The sequence below is a fragment of the Heterodontus francisci genome, chromosome 34, assembly GCF_036365525.1.
Source record: "Heterodontus francisci isolate sHetFra1 chromosome 34, sHetFra1.hap1, whole genome shotgun sequence".
NCBI lineage: Eukaryota > Metazoa > Chordata > Chondrichthyes > Heterodontiformes > Heterodontidae > Heterodontus > Heterodontus francisci.
Genome location: NC_090404.1, coordinates 48729565 through 48751164, shown reverse-complemented (window position 1 = coordinate 48751164; position 21600 = coordinate 48729565). Strand labels below are relative to the sequence as shown.

The following is a 21600-nucleotide window of genomic DNA, read 5'->3' as shown; positions in this document are numbered from 1 at the left end:
TGTTGAAAAGACATTTAAGAGTCAGGAATATGTGAATAGAATTAGAAATAGATACAGGCACGTCTGGGTAAGAACAAGAGATTAGCTTTCCAAATCAAAAAGGAAATTAGGATAGCAAAGAGAAGGCATGAAAGAATGTTGGCAAGTAAAATAAAGGAGAAACCAAATATATTTCTTCAGTACATTAAGAGTAAGAAGATAACTAAGGGAAGAGTGGGACCATAAAATACCAAAAAGGTAACCTGTATGTACAGGCAGAACTATGATTCTTAAGGGATACTTTTTGTCTGTTTTTCACAAAAGAGGGGAAGATGCACGCATGGTAGGAACGAGGGGGTGAAATATTGGATGTAATAAACATTGGGAGTGAGGAAGTTTTAAGAGGATTATCGTACTTGAGAGCAGATAAATTACCAGGGCATAGATGAAATGTATTCCAAGCTCTGAAAATAAGCCAAGGAGAAGCTAGCAGATGCTCTGACCATCATTGTGCAATCCTCACTGGATGGATGTATGGTGCTGAAGGATTGGAGGTCTGCTAACATTGTCACTTTGCTTAAAAAGGGAGCGAGGGATAGACAAAATAACTACAGGCCTGTCAGTCTAACCTTAATAGTGGGAAAAAATATTGGACGAGTATGGATCTGTTAAGGGGAAATCGTATCTGATTAATGTGATTGAATTTTCTGAGGAGGTAACAAGGAGGACTGATGCGGGCAGTGCAGTTGATGTGGTCTACATGGATTTTATCAAGGCTTTTGACAAGGTGCCACATGGCAGAATGGTTAAAAATGAAAAGCCGATGGGATCTAATGCAATGTAAGGAGCTGGATACAAAATTGGTTCAGTGGCAAGAAAAAAAAAAGTAATGGTTAACGGGTGTTTTCGTGACTGTAAGGCTGATTCCACTGGGGTTCTGCAGTCTCAGTATTAGGTTTCCTGCTTTTTGTGGTATATATCTATAATCTGAACTTAACTTTAAGAGGCACGACTAAGAAATTTGAAAAACACACAAAAATTGGCCCAATTGTTAGTGAGCTGTAGATTGCAGAAATATATGAAAGGATTGTTCAGATGGGCAGAAAAATAGCAAGTGGAATTCAAACCGGAGAAAGGTGAGGTGATGCATTTGAGGAGGTCAAATAAGACAAGGGAGTACACAATAATGGGAGAATACTGAGACGTGTAGAGGAAGTAAGGGTTATTGATGTGAATGTCCACAGATCCCTGAAGATAGCAGGACAGATCGATCAGGTGGTTAAAAAGGCATATGAAATACTTTCCTTTCCCTGGTCAGAGGCTGGAAATTCTGTAGCGAAAAACTCACGTCCTGCCTCCCCAATGCCTGTCCACCATATTCAAGGTACAAGCCAAGAGTGTGATGGAATATTCTCCATTTGCCTGGATGGAAGCCGCTCCAACAAGGCTCAAGAAACTCGAAACCATCCAGGACAAAGCAGCCCACTTGATTTACAGACCAACATCCATTCTCTCCACCACCGACACACAGTGGCAGTAGTGTGTTACATCTATAAGACGCATTACAGCAACGCACCAAGGCTCCTTCGAAAGCACCTTGCTAACCCGCAACCTCTACCACCTAGAATGACAAGGGCAGCAGATGCATGGGAACACCACCACCTTTATGTTCCCTCCAAGCCACACACCATTCTGATTTGGAACAATAACGCCGTTCCTTCATTGTCACTGTGTCAAACTTTTGTAACACCGTTCCTAACAGCACCGTTGGTGTACCTACACCACAAGGACTGCAGCGGTTCAAGAACGCAGCTCACCACCAGCTTCTTAAAGACAATTAGAGATGGGTAATAAATTTTGGCCCAACAGTTCAGGTAGGATGTAATTGCACGAGAGAGGATACAGAGGAGATTAGAGAAAATGCTGCCAGGACTGGGAAAATTCAGCTCTGAGGAAAGATTGGATGGGCGGGGGTTCTTTTCTTTGGAACAGAGGAGGTTGAAGGGAGTGTACAAGTTTGCATGGGACCTGTTTAAAATGGATGGGAATGACCTATTTCCCTTAGCAGAGACACTGATTGAATTGATTGGTAGGAAGATTAGAGGGGAGGTGAGGAACAATGTTTTCACCCAGAAGATCGGGAACTTGCTACTTGAAAGGGTAGTCGAGTCATAAGCCCTCATATCATTTGAAAGAGGCCTGGATATGCACATAAGGATAAGTACAAAATGCTGGAATTCGGCTCGGTGGCTCGTTTTTCAGCAGGTACAGACAGGATGGGCAGAGTGACCTTCTTCTGTGCCGTAACCTTTTTCTGCATTTTCTAAGTATTCTACATATCTGATGAGGAGGTATGTGTCGAGATGTGGGCAGAGGGTAGGTGTTGGAGAATTTTCTGAGCTTTGCTAATTGTCATGCAACTTTGTAGAAGCAGGAAAACAGGACACAGCTTGTATCTAATTTTAACCAATGGTCATAAAATGTAGACAGAGCAACTGACCACAATCAACTCACAAGATGTAGACAGAGTTCATGGCGAATGTGGGGAAGTGGGCAAAGAATATTCTGCTGAACCTTCTGCTTTGCAAATTGCTTGTGCAACCCAGACAGACGTTAGCAACGGGCGAATGTGGTACCTGGAGTGTGCATTGACTTGCAGCCTTATGCGAAGCTGACCTCGGACTGTGCATGGTGTATAGTCACGTAGGCAGTCCTGTGGTTATCTTGCGGTTTTATGTCTGATTGAGAAACTGTCGGCTCTGCCTCTGTTATACTATATAAGTCCACGGTGATCTGTAGCTTATTGGAACAGCACTGGACCGCCTTTGGGAAAGGTGTGCTCCCCCATGATATCATGAAAAAAAGGGTTTGTTCTCAACGTCTGAGTCCAGAGAATTTGTTCAGCAATTGGGCACAATCTGGATTTTCTCCAACAGTAGGGTAGTGGCAGTGCATGAATTGTTCCTTAGGAGGGCCAACATGGACAAGATGGGTGGAATGGTCTTCTTCTGTGCGGTAACTATTCCATGATTCTATTCTATTCCATGAATGACTCACGACTTCAATATCAAACTCCATGAAATCTCTTTTTTCCATTTTTTCGAATGACAAATTATGGTAAAATCGACTGCATTAACTTGTGTGTTCAATGACTATAAATAATAGTAATGGTGATGCAACTGAATCTATCTGTTCAATGACTGTAATTAGCATTAATGGCAATGCAATCGAATTATGTCTCTGGTGGATTAGCATCAGCAATAATAGGGATCCTTTGAAAATTGAAAAGAGACAGAGTGGAACATTCAACAGACATTGTTTTTCAATTCTCGCAGAAAATGCATACCCCACCCAAAGGTCCAGCATATGCCATTTACTACACAACTCTTGCAGCTATTGCAGTTCCAGGTAAAGCTACCTCATTGAATGTTACCCTTTTTTTCTCAAGAAGAGCTGTCATAAAGAGTGTTGGAAGTTATGCTCCAGTTGGATAAATCTCTAGTTGGACCCCATTTGGAATGCTACCTAGTTTGGTGCAGCCCTGGATGGCATGCATTGCATATTCACCAATATGTGGGTGGCACAGTGGCGCAGTGGTTAGCATCGCAGCCTCATAGCTCCAGCGCCCCGCGTTTAATTCTGGGTACTGCCTGTGTGGAGTTTGCAAATTCTCCCTGTGTCTGCGTGGGTTTTTTCCGGGTGCTCCTTATAAATTGTCCATAGTATAGGTAGGGAAATACAGGGACAGATGAGGATGTGGTAGGAATATGGGATTAGTGTACGATTAGTAGATATGGATGGTTGATGGTCGGCACAGACACGGTGGGCCGAAGGGCCTCTTTCAGTGCTGTATCTCTGAAACTAAAGAGCTTAGGTCGTTGCATTATGCGAATGTTTTGCATATGTGCGACTGGAAGCCCCTTTACAACAGCAAATTAAGAGGATTCTTTAACCCAGGTGTTTGATATGATTGAAAGTATTTGATAGCGCAGGCAGAGAGAAACAGAAACTTCCCTGGTGCAGGAAACAAGAAAAAAAGATGCATAACATAATTGGAACTGGGCCGTTCTGAGGTAATGGCAGGTAGCACCTCTTGACGCAAAGGAGGATAATGCAAGAAATGGGAACGTTTAGCTGAGGAAAAATTGAGTAGGCTGACGTTGTTTTCCTTATGGAGCAATGACTTAACTGAGGTAGATCAAATTATGCATGGCCTATATAGAGTAAATAGGGACAACCTACTTGCCTCAGCAGAGGGCCAAAAACTAGTGACATCGATTTAAATTAATTGGCAGAAGGATTGTAGGGGAGATGAAGAAACATTTTTTCACCCAAAGGATGACAGGGAACAGAACTCTGCGTGAATGGATGGTAAATGCATGAACACTCGACACACTAAAAAAGAACTTGGCTGTCTACCTGAAGATCCATGACTTCCAGGGCTGTGCAAGAAGAGCAAGAAGTTGGGATTAGGCTGGGTAACTCTTCATTGACTGGTACATTCACGATGGACCGAATAGCTTCCTTCTGCGTGGTAAATGTTCTATGATTCTCGAAAGTTGTCTCAATAAAAATTGAAACAGGAGGTTGCAAGAAGTTTTACTTAAGGGGTTCTAAAATGAATAGGAGCTATACTCCTTAATACAGAGTTCAACATCCAGGAGTCAGAGATTGGCATATGATTTAGAGGTTTCATGGCATACAGAACTTGCTGTCTGAAAGAGTGGAAGAGACAGGAACACCCATCACGTTGCAAAACAACAAAAAATGTTGGATTTACACTTGAAGTGCCATAAACTACAAAGTTGCCAGCTCAGTGCCGGGAATAGGGTTCAGCTGGATATCTTTTTTTCAGCTCACATCGATGTGATGGACCAAGTAGAAGGATTGTAGGGGAGATGAAGAAACATTTTTTCACCCATAGGATGACAGGGAACAGAACTCCGCGTGAATGGATGGTAAATGCATGAACACTCGTCACACTAAAATGTAATGCACCTTCTGTGCTGTAGATTTCTGCAATTATATTATTCCCAGAAATAACTGCTGAGACTAGATCAATTATTGAATTTTTGTTAGGCGGGGCTGTTGAGGATTCAGGAGCGGAACTGGGCAGATGATCTTCCGACACAAATCAAAGGTGATCTAACTGAATTATGATCAGGCTGTCGGAGCTGAATGGCCAGCTCCTGCTCCATTGTTCATAATTTTACTCTGCGTGCAACACAAGGAGCAAACTTCAAACTTTTACAGAATACAGAACGCCTGCTTGTCCGTTCTAAACTAATTGTGCCAACAGACTGAAGAACTCCCAGAGAATGTGAAAGAAAGCTGGGGAAAGTGAATGTTGTCCTCTGGCCATCTCAGCATTGATTGTTTCATGAGAAAATAAAGGAGCATCAATCGATAGACGTGGTTTTAAGCATTGAATTAAACTGTTAGTTTTCTTGCTTTCGGTATTTTTCATACCAGAATACAGAACAAATGTAATGCCTTTCTTGAATTTCAGAATTATGTTGTTCTGGACTAAATGTAGTAAATGCTCTAATCTGTAAATGTTTTTACTAAATCATAAAAAACTCAAATCGATAATTACAGCATTAGTGATTTTGACAAATAAATAAGTTGGTAAATTGATATAATTAGCAACTTAACTGCGATTTGGTTTTCAGGAATAAGCTTATTGAAGGTAAATTACAGATCAACATGTAGATGATAATTCAAAACTATGAAACAAGTGACTCAAAATCCATTTCCCAGGAGCATTAATATCAGGTTCCTGCTCTCATCTGTTCTGTGCGTCTCCCACTGCTCTTCCCGTCCATTCAGTTTATCTCTCACTGTTCTTCCCATCTGTTCTGAGCCTGGTAATCGGAGCAGCAGCAAAAGAAAGGGCGGGCTGTCAGTCTCAACCGCCCAGGAGGGGGAAAAATACAAAATGATGACATGGCAAAAGGATTCACGTGGGTAAGTATAATAATAGACTTTTATAATAATTTAGATTTAGCGACTAAAACGTAACACGCAATTAATTAATTTGCATAATACTAAAGCCAACTTGATAATTCAGCATTCAATTAATCTGATTTAGTAGATAAATTTAAATTAAATAACAAAGGACAGTAACAATAAAGGATTCAGGAATTAAATTCTGAGGTACGGTAGAAAATAGGAGTTAAGTAAAAATATTTATGTTAGCCTCCTTATCAAATAAAGTGACATCAGTTCAGTTCACTGCCCAGAAACACTTTGGTCTGTATCACCATTATTTCACTTCCGCTGGGTCAAAAACATGGAACTCCCTTCTCAACAGTAGATGTACCGACACGAACTGGACTGCAGTTGTTGCAGAAGGCGGCTAACCAACCCTTCTCAAGGGCAATTGGGGTTGAGCAAAAATTCTGCCTCGCCAGCAACACTTACATTTCAGGGACGAACTAAAGAAAACAAAAATCAGCTTATTGGTGAGGAGCTGGTCAGTCTTATTTTAATGCCTTGATTGACAGGGGGAGGTGTTCTGTGGGAGCTGGTTGGAAGAGGGCCTTCGTTTTCTAAGTGTTTAGTGAAAGACTCATTTTCTCATATGCTTCAGAGAAGGAGTTGACATTTAAATGGAGCTCAGTTTCAGCGTGAGCGTGCATGTATGTGTTATCTTCATACAGAAGCTCAATGACTGAGTCTGGGATGAATTGGTTTTGTATTGTTGGCGGTGTAGACTTAACAGTGTCCTGTCTTTTCTTATCTCCACGCCTGTGAGTAGTTTGCTGGAGGTGAAGTGCAGCATTGCGGCACGAAAAACAGTGAAGAGGGTTGTTGTGATGGCATAGCCTTGCTTGGCTGCTGTCCTGACTGAAATAGGGTCCAATGTGGTTCCTTTGACGAGGAGCACGGCTTGCATGTCATTGTGGAATAGATAGAGTATCGATCAAGATTAATGGCGAGATCCTGGAAAATGTGGACCATTTTCTGTATCTTTGGAGCCTCCTTTCAGCGAAGCCAGACATAGATGATAAGATTCATTATCATCTCCAGTGTGACAGCACGGCCTTCAGCCGATTGAGGGAGGCGATATTTGAGAATCAGGGTCTTGAAGCCAACACTAAGCTCATGGCTTACGCGGCGACAGTGATCCCTGCGCTTCTATATACTTCAGAGTCTTGGACAACCTACAACAGGCACCTCAAAGCACTGGATGTGCCTCGACGAGATCCTACAAGTGCGTTGCCAAGAAAGGTTGCCCAACTGAAGCATGCTCTTTCATGCCAAACACTTCAGTGCCAGTCACCCAATGCCAGATCCGCAGAATCGGGCATGTCTTTTGCATGCTAGACACCAGACTCCCGAAGCAGCTGTTCTACTCAGAACTTGACCACAGCAGGAGACTCCCAGGAGGGCAACTGAAACACTTTAGAGATGTCCTCAAAGCAACCCTGTTTCGTGAAATTCCGAGATGGAGAAAGCTCATTCCAGGAAGCATTGTGTACCGTGAGGGACATTTCCAGGACATGCAGAGGCAAAGTCAAATTATCAACGGGAGTGCTCCAACCTCCGAACTACTCACCTACCTGACCCTTGAAGCACCACCTTTCCCTCATGTGCAGAGTCTGCAGATCACTCATTGGACTTATCAGACATCTCAGAACCCATCAATCCAGAGTGCAAGCTAGCTATTCGCCATCCCGAAAGACCACCGAAGAAGAAGAACATTTAAAGCGTAGTTATCTTTATGTTAGCCAGATAATAGCAGAACAAACAGAGGCATGGCAGGACACCTCATTCTCGGACAGTGCCCATCCTGCGACATGTGGTAACTCCAGGACGCTTTTCGTATCCTCGAAAACCACTTGTGCAGGAAACGTCGGCCGCTGGATGTATTCGAGCTCCGGGTTGCTGAGCTTGAGCAGCAGCTGGCGTCGCTGCAATGGATCCTTATGCTGGGTGCTTCTTATTTCTAGCGGTGGTCACCAGGCTACTTCAGACTGTTCAGGCAAAGAGAGAATGGACGACTGCCGGACAGTCAAGGAGGACCAAGAAGACGTGCATGAGTCATTCTAGTGTCTTGCTCTGCGACACGTCTAGCTGCTGATGAGAATGATGGTTCATCTGTGAAGTACAGCAAGAGCGATGGTTGGCTCAACTGTAGAAGGGTGGCAGGAGGACGACTGGGACAGCAAATGTGAAGGGGAATTCGATAGCTGGGGGAACAGAAAGGCCGCAGATGTATGTTGAGGTGAATTGAGCGTGGTAATTTGCCTCCCTCGTGTTACTGAATGGCTTTTTTATTAGTTCCTGGAATGTGGACATCACTGGCTCGACCAGCATTTATTGCCCATCCGTATGTGCCCTTAAGGAGATGGTGGAGAGCTGCCTTCTTGAATCACTTAAGTCCTTGTAATTACACCAGCAGTGCTATTAGGAAAGTATCTTCCAGGATTTTGATCCAGCAACAGTAAGGAACGGAGATCTCGCTCCAGGTTAGGAAGATGTGTGGCTTGGTGGGGAACTTGCAGGTCATTATGTTCCCATGCATTGTCTGCCCTTGTCCTTCAAGGTGGTAGAGGTCGCGGTTTGGAAGGTGCTGACTAAGAAGCCTTGATGGTTTTCTGCATCTTGTATGTGGTACACACTGCTGTCACTGCGCGTCACTGGTGACGGGAGTGATGTTGAAGATGATGGATGGGATGCCAATCAAGCGGGTTTCATTGTCCTGAATGTTGTCGAGCTTCTTGTGTGTTGTGGAAGCGGCATGCATCCAAATAAGTGAACATTATTCCATCACACTCCTGACTTTTTTTTTTTAGAATATTACAGCGCAGTACAGGCCCTTCGGCCCTCGATGTTGCGCCGATCATCTGACCTACACTATTCCATTTACATCCATATGTCTATCCAATGACCACTTAAATGCCCTTAAAGTTGGCGAGTCTATTACTGTTGCAGGCAGGGCGTTCCACGCCCCTACTACTCTCTGCGTAAAGAAACTACCTCTGACATCTGTCCTATATCTTTCACCCCTCAACTTAAAGCTATGTCCCCTCGTGTTTGCCATCCTCATCCGAGGAAAAAGACTCTCACTATCCACCCTATCTAACCCTCTGATTATCTTGTATGTCTCTATTAAGTCACCTCTCCTCCTCCTTCTCTCTAACGAAAACAACCCCAAGTCCCTCAGCCTTTCCTCGTAAGACCTTCCTTCCATACCAGGCAACATCCTAGTAAATCTCCTCTGCACCCTTTCCAAAGCTTCGACATCCTTCCTATAATGCGGTGACCAGAACTGCACGCAATACTCCAGGTGCGGCCTCACCAGAGTTTTGTACAGCTGCATCATGACCCCGTGGCTCTGAAACTCGATCCCCCTACTAATAAAGGCTAACACACCATATGCCTTCTTAACAGCCCTATTAACCTGGGTAGCAACTTTCAGGGATTTATGTACCTGGATACCAAGATCTCTCTGCTCATCTACACTACCAAGAATCTTCCCATTAGCCCAGTACTCTGCATTGCTGTTACTCCTTCCAAAGTGAATCACCTCACACTTCTCCGCATTAAACTCCATTTGCCATCTCTCAGCCCAGCTCTGCAGCCTATCTATGTCCCTCTGTACCCTAACACACCCTTCGACACTATCCACAACTCCACCGACCTTCGTGTCATCCGCAAATTTACTAACCCACCCTTCTACTCCCTCATCCAGGTCGTTTATAAAAATGACAAACAGCAGTGGCCCCAAAACAGAACCTTGCGGTACACCACTAGTAACTAAACTCCAGGATGAACATTTGCCATCAACCACCACCCTCTGTCTTCTTTCAGCTAGCCAATTTCTGATCCAAAGCTCTAAATCACCTTCAACCCCATACTTGCGTATTTTCTGCAATAGCCTACCGTGGGGAACCTTATCAAACGCCTTACTGAAATCCATATACACCACATCCACGGCTTTACCCTCATCCACCTGTTTGGTCACCTTCTCGAAAATCTCAATAAGGTTTGTGAGGCACGACCTACCTTTCACAAAACCGTGCTGACTATCGCAAATGAACTTATTCTTTTCAAGATGATTATAAATCCTGTCTCTTATAACCTTTTCCAACATTTTACCCACAACCGAAGTAAGGCTCACAGGTCTATAATTACCAGGGCTGTCTCTACTCCCCTTCTTGAACAAGGGGACAACATTTGCTATCCTCCAGTCCTCCGGCACTACTCCTGTCGACAATGACGACTTAAAGATCAACAACAACGGCTCTGCAATCTCCTCCCTGGCTTCCCAGAGAATCCTAGGATAAATCCCATCTGGCCCAGGGGACTTATCTATTTTCACTCTTTCCAAAATTGCTAACACCTCCTCCTTGTGAATCTCAATCCCATCTAGCCTAGTAGGCTGTATCTCAGTAATCTCCTCGGCAACATTTTCTTTCTCTACTGTAAATACTGACGAAAAATATTCATTTAACGCTTCTCCTATCTCCTCTGATTCCGCACACAACTTCCCACTACTATCCTTGATTGGCCCTGTTCTAACTCTTATCATTCGTTTATTCCTGATATACCTATAGAAAGCCTTAGGGTTTTCTTTGATCCTATCCGCCAATGACTTCTCGTGTCCTCTCCTTGCTCTTCTTAGCCCTCCCTTTAGATCCTTCCTGGCTAGCTTGTAACTCTCAAGCGCCCTAACTGAGCCTTCACGTCTCATCCTAACATAAGCCGCCCTCTTCCTCTTGACAAGCGCTTCAACTTCTTGAGTAAACCACGGCTCCCTTGCTCGACAACTTCGTCCCTGCCTGACAGGTACATACTTATCAAGGACACGCATTAGCTGCTCCTTGAATAAGCTCCACATTTCGTTTGTGCCCATCCCCTGCAGTTTCCTTCCCCATCCTACACATCCTAAATCTTGCCTAATCGCGTCATAATTTCCTTTCCCCCAGCTATAATTCTTGCCCTGCGGTATATACCTGTCCCTGCCCATCGCTAAGGTAAACCTAACCGAATTGTGATCACTATCGCCAAAGTGCTCACCTACATCTAAATCAAACACCTGGCCGGGTTCATTACCCAGTACCAAATCCAATGTGGCATCGCCCCTGGTTGGCCTGTCCACATACTGTGTCAGAAAACCCTCCTGCACACACTGGACAAAAGCAGACCCATCTAAAGTACTCGAACTATAGTATTTCCAGTCAATATTTGGAAAGTTAAAGTCCCCCATAACCACTACCCTGTTACTCTCGCTCCTGTCGAGAATCATCTTCGCTATCCTTTCCTCTACATCTCTGGAACTATTCGGAGGTCTATAGAAAACTCCCAACAGGGTGACCTCTCCTCTCCTGTTTCTAACCTCGGCCCATACTACCTCAGTAGACGAGTCCTCAAACGTCCTTTCTGCCGCTGTAATACTTTCCTTGATTAACAATGCCACACCCCCCCCCCCCCCCCCCTCTTTTACCCTCTTCTCTGTTCTTTCTGTAACATCTAAATCCCGGAACCTGCAACATCCATTCCTGCCCCTGCTCTACCCATGTCTCCGAAATGGCCACAACATCAGTATCCCAGGTACCAACCCATGCTGCAAGCTCACCCACCTTATTCCGGATGCTCCTGGCGTTGAAGTAGACACACTTTAAACCAAGTTCTTGCTTGCCAGTGCCCTCTTGCGTCCCTGTAACCTTATCCCCTACCTCACTACTCTCAACAGCCTGTACACTGGAACTACAATTTAGGTTCCCATTCCCCTGCTGATTTAGTTTAAACCCCCCCGAAGAGCACTAACAAATCTCCCCCCCAGGATATTGGTACCCCTCTGGTTCAGGTGAAGACCATCCTGTTTGTAGAGGTCCCACCTACCCCAGAAAGAGCCCCAATTATCCAGGAAACCAAAACCCTCCCTCCTACACCATCCCTGCAGCCACGTGTTCAACTCCTCTCTCTCCCTATTCCTCTCTTCGCTAGCACGTGGCACAGGCAACAACCCAGAGATAACAACTCTGGTTGTTCTCGCTCTAAGCTTCCACCCTAGCTCCCTGAATTTCTGCCTTAAATCCCCATCTCTCTTCCTACCTATGTCGTTGGTGCCTATGTGGACCACGACTTGGGGGTGCTCCCCCTCCCCCTTAAGGATCCCAAAAACACGATCGGAGACATCACGTACCCTGGCACCTGGGAGGCAACACACCAACCGTGAGTCTCTCTCGTTCCCACAGAACCTCCTATCTGTTCCCCTAACTATGGAGTCCCCAATGACTAATGCTCTGCTCCTCTTCCCTTTTCCCTTCTGAGCTACAGGGACAGACTCTGTGCCAGAGACCTGCACCCCATTGCTTACCCCTGGTAAGTCGTCCCCCCCAACAGTATCCAAAACGGTATACCTGCTGTTGAGGGAAACGGCCACAGGGGATCCCTGCACTGCCTGCTGGTTCCCTTTCCTTCCCCTGACGGTAACCCATCTACCTACTTCTTTTACCTGAGGTGTGACTGCCTCCCTATAACTCCTGTCAATAATCCCCTCCACCTCCCGAATGATCCGAAGTTCATCCAGCTCCAGCTCCAGCTCCAGTTCCCTAACGCGGTCTGCGAGGAGCTGGAGTTGGGTGCACTTCCCGCAGATGCAGTCAGCAGGGACACTCTTGGCGACCCCTACCTCCCACATTCTGCAGGAGGAACATACAACTGCCTTTACCTCCATTCCCACTATTCTAGATTCCCAATAAATCTACTGAAAAACCAAACGAAAAAAAAAGTCAAAACTTGTTCGCTTAGCAATCCGACGGACTGAAGTTTTAAATAAAAAGCTTACCTTATCAACACCCTAGAGTCCTTTTTTTTGGTTAGAGGAGGAGGGTGGGTGGGAGACACTACACGTGTAGTGTCTCGGGTACTGCCACTGCCCAAATAAATAGTTTTCCCCTACCCAGCAGTCCCTGGTCCTCCGAAACAAAAAAGGGATTAACTTGTAACTTACTGAAATTGACCGCTCAGCTGAAAGTCCGCTCCGCACCCCGTTCTATCAAGGCTGCTCCTCGCAAAAGACAAAGATTTTAAAACTGCCCAAATAAATAGTTTTCCCCTACCCAGCAGTCCCCGGTCCTCCGAAACAAAAAAGGGATTAACTTGTAACTTACTGAAATTGACCGCTCAGCTGAAAGTCCGCTCCGCACCCCGTTCTATCAAGGCTGCTCCTCGCAAAAGACAAAGATTTTAAAACTGCCCAAATAAATAGTTTTCCCCTACCCAGCAGTCCCCGGTCCTCCGAAACAAAAAAGGGATTAACTTGTAACTTACTGAAATTGACCGCTCAGCTGAAAGTCCGCTCTGCACCCCGTTCTATCAAGGCTGCTCCTCGCAAAAGACAAAGATTTTAAAACTGCCCAAATAAATAGTTTTCCCCTACCCAGCAGTCCCCGGTCCTCCGAAACAAAAAAGGGATTAACTTGTAACTTACTGAAATTGACCGCTCAGCTGAAAGTCCGCTCCGCACCCCGTTCTATCAAGGCTGCTCCTCGCAAAAGACAAAGATTTTAAAACTGCCCAAATAAATAGTTTTCCCCTACCCAGCAGTCCCCGGTCCTCCGAAACAAAAAAGGGATTAACTTGTAACTTACTGAAATTGACCGCTCAGCTGAAAGTCCGCTCCGCACCCCGTTCTATCAAGGCTGCTCCTCGCAAAAGACAAAGATTTTAAAACTGCCCAAATAAATAGTTTTCCCCTACCCAGCAGTCCCCGGTCCTCCGAAACAAAAAAGGGATTAACTTGTAACTTACTTGTGCCTTGCAGGTGGTGGACAGTGTTTTTGGAATCAATTCCAATTGACTCCAGAAGTTTACATTCATTTGTCTGCACTATAACTCCATGCATCGCTTCTCCAGTGATCCTGGATGTTGTTTGACTCAGCCTTCTCCATGATTCATTTTATTAATTTCCAGTTGTGTGATCTCAGTGCTTTTAGTTGTATGCCAGCCACCATATTCGTACATAGCTCAGGCTGCCGCTTGGAGGTGTTGAGCAAGTGCTGCATTGCGGGACCTGTAGTTCTTCCATAGCATATTAAATTGCTGCTTCATTTCGGTAATTGGAATGCAAGTTCCAATTTTATTGCTCTATGCTCCTCTGGACAATATTATATCATCAAACGTTCGTAGATGAATTGGTCAATAGTTACGCTGCTGGTAGTGCAGACTGACTCATTGAGAGTCTCTGCTGTGTCTGTCTCAGTGAAACCTTTCTACTGTGTTGGGAGCACTGTCAGATGGTCACGTCCATAAAAGTCTTCAAAATCTTTATTCTATTTATTTTGATATTAACTTAAAAGTTATTTTTGGCTTCATTTTTCAGGCTGTGCTGGCTGCGACTTTTAATTGATATCTTTAATTTATTTGCATTATCTATTGATGCCCTAGCTTTATATTTTTTTCGGGAAACCTTCTTTTAGATTTGAGAGTCGTGCATTACTCTGCTATTTAAGAAAGGTGGGAGAGGGCAAGCAGGAAATTACAGACCAGGCCTTAAAATCAATTGTCGAGAAACTGATGGATCTTCAAATGAAGGGTAGTGTGATTAAATACCTCGAAAGCTTTCAGATAATCAAAAAAAATCAGCATGAAATTGTAAACGGTACATCATGCCTGATGAACTTGATCAAATGACCTTCTCCGCGGTAAATACAGACGAGAAGTATTGAACAGGATCATGTTTATCGATGTTATTTGTATGGTCTTCCAGAGGCATTTGATAAAGTCCTTCATAAAAGGCTGTTAGCTAAATTTGAAGCACATTCAACAGAAAGCATTTTTTGTCCGGTGAGGAAATTGGCTGACAGGCAGGAGACAGAGTGCAGGGATAATTGGTAGGTACTGCAATTGACAGTGTTTGACCAGTGCTGTCCCACAGGAATCTGTATTGGGACCTCAATAATTCACAGGATATATTCATGACTTAGATGATGCAACACCAGAGCCACGAATCCAAACATGCCAATGACAGAAAGATAGGTTGTACTATGAGCACTGTAGTTGAGTAACATTATGAAGAGACACTGATAGATAAAACAAAAGAATGAAACTGACAAACAGATTTTGATGTTGGCAAATGTGTGGTCACTCACTTTGACCTAAAGGGATAGAACAGGATGCTTTCTAAATGGAGAAAAGCTAGAAATAGCGGCAATCCAGGGAGACCTGGGGGTCCAGGTACAAGAGCAGTAAAATGGAATGACAGGGACAAAACGGCTAATGGAATGCTGCAATTAAAACAAAAAGTGCTGGAATATTCAACAGGTCTGGCAGCATCTGTGGAGAGAGAAGCTGGAATGGAATGCTGGCTTTTGTCTCCAGAGGACAAGGATACAATTGGGTAGAAATTATGTTTTAGCTATTCAAACGTCTGGTTGGATCACACTTAGGGGACAGTGAGATGTTCTGGGAAGGATATATTGACCGTGGAAGAAGTGCAGCATAGATTTACCAGAAAGATACCTGGGTTAAATTACGCTGAGTGATTATAAAAATTAGCGTATAGTTCCTTGAACTGTAAAGTTCTGATGCTAATTTTATCGAAGTGTTCAAGATATTACGAGGAACAGGTAGGATAGATAGATACAGAGAAAATGTTCCTAAGGTTGGGAATGCTGGGATTAGGGGCCATAGTTTACAAATCAGAGACAAATCATTTAGATGTGAATTTAGGAAGCAGGTCTACACATGGTAGAAGTTTGCAACTCTGCTCTGCAAATGTTAACTGATTCTAAACCAATCATTAGCTTTAGATTTGCCATACATAGATTTTTGTTAATCATAGGCAGTAAGGAATATGGAGCAAAGGCAGGTATATGTAGTTAGATCAGAAACCAGGCATGATTTCATTGAATGACCTACAGGCTCGAGGGATTAACTTGTCGACTGATCTTCCTGTACTCCTATATTCCTATGACTGTATTCACCATTGCACGACTGACCATTTTTCATTTCATTGAAATTTCTATTTCTTTTAATGCCTTTGCTTTCATTATGAACGTCTATATTTTGTTTCATTCAACTGAGACCATTTGTCTAACACAGCTACGGCTTGGAAACTGACATCAGTTCCCATCACTGCAGTATTAAATCTGAGACATTGGACCATAAGAAACAAAGTCGGGCATGAGCCTCGAGCCTGTTTGGACATTCAATGAAACCATACCTGATCTGCTGATCCAATCAACTCCCTACTCCTACTGCGAGTCGAATCTATTTTCTCTCTCTCCCACCTCTCTCTTACAGTTAATTGAGTGGCGATGGTGATCCTGTTCCGAGGGAGGTGCGGTCTCTCCAGACGGATCACTCGGTATCTGCTGTCCATGGCTGTGATGGATTTGCTAGTAATGATCACTGCCGTGCTGTTAAACCAGATTCCTGCTGTTTATTTTCCAAAAAGCTTCTTGTCCATTACTCCACTGTGCCGTCTCATCATTACATTAATTTATGCATCCAGAGACAGCTCAGTTTGGTTGACGGTCACTTTTACCTTCGATCGATTTGTGGCCATTTGTTGCCACAAGTTGAAAACAAAAGTCTGTTCAGAGAAAGTGGCGGTCGTGATTATAGGAATGGTCTTTGCGCTTAGTTGTTTCATCAATATACCCTGGTACTTTATACACGAACCAATATACATAATAGATAATGGCCCGTGGTATTGCAGACTGAAGCAAATCGATTAAACTTCACCAATTTGGGCTGCTTTTCATTGGACTGACCGTATTTTAACTCCTTGCCTTCCATTCTTTCTGATTCTGTTTCTCGATGCTTTGACCATCAGACACATTCTAGTGGCCAGTCGAGTCCGCAGAAGATTCCGGGCCCAGATCAATGGAGAGAATCAGGGTGATCCAGAAATGCAAAACCGGAGAAAGTCCATCGTTTTACTCTTTGCCATCTCGGGCAGTTTCATACTGTTGAGGATGACGTATTTTGTACAGTTCTTTCATGACAGGTTCACAAATGGTTATAAAATCAAAGGCTTCAGTGACCCCAAGTTTATTCTCCGAGAACGTGCAAACATGCTTCAACTTCTGAGCTGTTGCACAAACACATTTATTTATACAGTGACTCAGAGTAAATTCAGGGTACAGTTGAAGCATATTTTGCAATATCCGCTGACTTGGATTAGGAAGTGGAAGGCTGGGTTAGCAAGTTTGCCGATGACACGAAGGTTGCTGCAGTTGTGGATAGTGTGGAAGGCTGTTGCAGGTTGCAACGGGACATTGACAGGATGCAGAGCTGGGCTGAGTTGTGGCAGATGGAGTTCAAATTGGATAAGTGAGAAGTGATTCATTTTTTAAGGTCGAATTTGAATGCAGAATGCAGGCTTAAAGACAGGATTCTTGGTAGTGTGGAGGAACAGAGGGACCTTGGGGTCCATGTCCATAGATCGCTCAAAGTTGCCACCCAAGTTGATAGGGTTGTTAAGAAGGCGTATGGTGTGTTGGCTTTCATTGACAGGGGGATTGAGTTTAAGAGCCGCGAGGTTATGCTGCAGCTCTCGAAGACCCTGGTTCGACCAGACTTGGAATATTGTGTTCAGTTCTGGTCGCCTCATTATAGGAAGGATGTGGAAGCTTTAGAGAGTGTGAAGAGGAGATTTACCAGGATGCTGCCTGGACTGGAGGGCAAGTCCTACGAAGAAAGATTGAGGGAGTTAGGGCTTTTCTCTTTGGAGCGAAGAAGGATGAGAGGTGACTTGATAGAGGGGTACAAGATGATGAGAGGCATAGATAGAGTGGAAAGTCAGAGACTTTTTCCCAGGGTGGAAAGGGCGATCACCTGGGGGCATAATTTTAAGGTGATTGGAGGAAGGTTTCGGGGAGATGTCAGAGGTAGGTTCTTTGCACAGAGAGTGGTGGGCGCGTGGAATGCGCTGCCAGCGGTGGTAGTAGAAGGAGATACATTAGGGGAATTTAAGCGACTCTTGGATAGGTACATGGATGATAGTAGAATGAAGGGTAGGTAGTTAGTTTGATCTCAGAGTAGGTTAAAGGTTCGGCACAACATCGTGGACCAAAGGGCCTGAACTGTGCTGTACTGTTCTATGTTCTATGTCAATGTTCTATGTCTCTGCCAGCCATCAAGCACCTAACTATTCTAATCACATTTATCAGCTCGTAGCCGTGTCTGCTATGACTTTTCAAATGCTCATCTATACTTATTAAATGTTGTGAGGGTTCCTGTCTCTACACCTCTTCAGGCAGTGCGTTCCAGATTCCAACCACCCTCTGGGTTAAACTTTTTTCCCTCAAATCCCTTCTGAACCTTCTGCTCCTTACCTTCAATCTATGCCCGCTGGTTATTGACACCTCTGCTAAGGGAAAATGTTTATTTCTGTCTAAGCTATCAATGCCCCTTATAATTTTGCATACCTCAAACATATTTCCCCTCAGCCTGCTCGGTCGAAGGAAAACAATGCCAGTTTTTTCAGTCTCTTTTCATAGCTGAAATGCTCCAGCCCAGGCAACTTATTCGTGAATCTCCTCTTCACCTACCCCAGTGCAATCACATCCTTCCTATAGTGTGGTACCCAGAACTGTACACAGTATTCCAGCAGTGGCCTAACTAGCGTTTTATATAGCTCCATCATAATATCCCTGCTCTTATATTCTAATCCTCGGCTAATAAAGGCAAGTATGCCATTAACCTTCCTAACCACCTCATCTACTTGTTGTGCTGCCTTCAGTGATCTAGGAACAAGTACACCAAGGTCCCTCTGACGCTCTGTACTTCCCTGGGTTTTACCATCCATTGTATATTCCATTGTCTTGTTAGTCCTCCCAAAATGTATCACATCTCACTTCTCAGGATTAAATTCCATTTTCCACTGCACCGCCCATCTTAGCAGCCCATCTATATCGTCCTGAAATCGAAAGCTTTCCTACTCACTATTTATCAAACCACAAATGTTCATGTCATCTGCAAACTTACTGATCATACCACCTATATTCACGTCTAAATCATTAATGTACACTACAAACAGCAAGGATCCCAGCACCGATCCCTGTTCACGAAAGCATGCAATGCCCTGTTATATAGCTTTATATGTGAGGTAAAGGTCTGCAAAGGAAACCGGAGCGAGCCCAAATGCTGGAACCGGAAGTGCGACCTGATCCGAACCCGGCACATGTCCTCCGATCCCGTCAGAGTCGGGACGGGTGGCAGGTCTTTACAATGTACTGATGTGCATGCCAGCGACGCGAACCGACCCCGACGGGACCCGACTTTACTGGTCACAGGCTTCAAATCGCAAGTTGGGATTGATACAGGCTTCTGAGCAGTTAACGGGCACTGGGATCAGTTTGGGGCTCAGATGAAAGCTATAGCGAGATGGCAGACAGTGGGATTTGTTATAAATTGCTATGAGGAGAGGGCATGGTAATGAGATACTTTATGGATTTTAAAGGCCTATGGAGAGAGCGTGGAGGCAGTCAGTTGATTTTTGAGATTGACACAAGACTGTGCAGAAAGGCTGCCAAAGTGATTTTATTTGCATTGATGCCGATGGAGAGTATGGAGTAGTGGAATTGGTTTGGGACTGGCACCGTGCTATGATAAAGAGCAGGGCAGCGTTACTAAACCTGGGTTGGGAGAGAGCTACGGAGAGAGAAAGGGGCTGCGGAAATTGCTTTGGATGGATACAGGAATATGGGAGACAGTGGGTCTGTGGTCATTGTTTTGCATTTTTTCTATGAAAGTAAAATAAATCCTGTTGTCCACTTTGGGATGTCCTGAGATCATACAGAAAAAGCTAGTTGTGGTAAATACTTGTTTTTCCAACTGAAGGATGAGAGACTGTGGTATTCCCAATGGTCAGGGCTCGGACTTGGATATTGGAACACAGAGTAAAAGTTTGAAAAATTCCCAAGACTTCCAAAACTTGGAGGTATGAAAAACAGTGAGGATGATACAAATCAACTGCAACAGGACATATATCGGTTAGCAGAACGGGTTAAGTGGCTGATTAAATTTAATACGGACAAATGTGAGGTAGTGCATTTTGACACATGGGATAGGCACTATAGACTTCATGGCTCAGTTCCAAAAGTATGCAGGGACAGAAGGTCCAACAGTTTTATTTGCATAGATCTTTGAAGGTGGCAGGACATGTTGTGAGAGTGGTTCGAAAAGTATATGGATCTTTGGCTTCATCAATAGAGGCATACAGTACAAAAGTAGAGAAGTTATGCTGAACAATTCGACAGCTCTGCTTACTCCTTTAGCTACCCTATTAGTTGCAGCCCTTAAAAAGCTCTGCCATAATGATTTTCTTTACATAAATCTGTGTTGACTTTGTCCGCAATTATATTAGTATTTTCTGAATGCCCTGATACCTGATTCCCAAGAATGGATTCTAGTATTTTCCCTAGAACTAATTGTTCTATAGTTTCCTGTTTCCTTTTTTCCTCTTTTTTGGACATAGTATCACATTTGCTTTCTTCCAGTTAGTAGGGCCCTGTATAAAATGTATGGAATTCCAGAAGGTCAGATCAAAAGCAATACAGGCAGCTGGACAAATCGACAGTACGGTTAGTAAAGTGTATGAGATCTTGGGCTTCATAGATAGGGGCATTGAAGGCAAAAGCAGCGAAGTTATGATGCACCTTTATAAAGCTCTAGTTAGGCTCCAACTGCAGAATTACACCCAGTTCTGTACACCACCCTTTGGGAAGCATATGAGAGTCCTTGAGTGGGTGCAGAGAAAATTTAACAGAATCATGCCAGGGATGGGGCGATTTTAGTTACAAGGTTAGCATAGAAAATTTGCGGTTCATCCCCTTGGAATAAAAGAGATTGAGCGAAGATTTATTAGTGGAGAACAAGATTATGACAGGCTTCGATAAGTTAGAAAAGGAAACCGGTTCCCATAAACTAATGGTACAAGGTCCAGCGGACAAAGATTAAAGGCTTTGGACAAGAGATGCAGGAGGACGTGAGGAAGAACTTTTTTTTCACAGCGGGTGTTAATGGCTTCGAACTCGCTGCCCACAAGCGTGGTTGAAGCAGAGACAACCAATGACTACAAAAGGAAATCAGATGGCTACCGAAAGGAAATAAACTTCCATGATGATTGAACAGGTGAGTGGGCCTGACCGTAAATGTCTGTGGAGAACTGACTTGGCCTCGTAATGTCTCGATGACTCTACTCTGTGACCTGATGGATCCTTCGTATTGGTGGGAGACCAGTTGGACATTGACGGAGCGGAAGCCCTTCCTGTTCATGAAGGCTGCATTGCAAGTGTCCTGATGGCAACATATGTACAGTTGATCAAACCATGCAGCGGGGGAATCCATCCATGGCCCCGAATCTTACAGCCTTCTCAGCCTGACAGTACAGATCAGTGTTGAAGACGATGAATTAGCTGGCCCTCCTGAACATGGCACTGGTGACCGTCTTGATGACTTATTGAGTCATGGACAGGGGGAATCCCAAACATATCTCCAGAAGATCCATTAAACTATCCTGAGGCATAAAAATTCAATGGTACGGTGACCTTCAGCACCACTGGTATAAGGTACCCACCATTGTCCATGAGCCTGGGCTCATCCTTCATCATGGTGAACAGCTCTGTGATGGTATTCCTGGACGTCAGATTCTTT

General features: G+C 44.2%; 1 pseudogene; it reads left to right on the top strand.

Moving 5' to 3' along the window:
* Window positions 1-3317: 3317 nt before the first annotated feature.
* Window positions 3318-20741, top strand: LOC137348890 (probable G-protein coupled receptor 139; annotated as a pseudogene).
* Window positions 20742-21600: the final 859 nt, after the last annotated feature.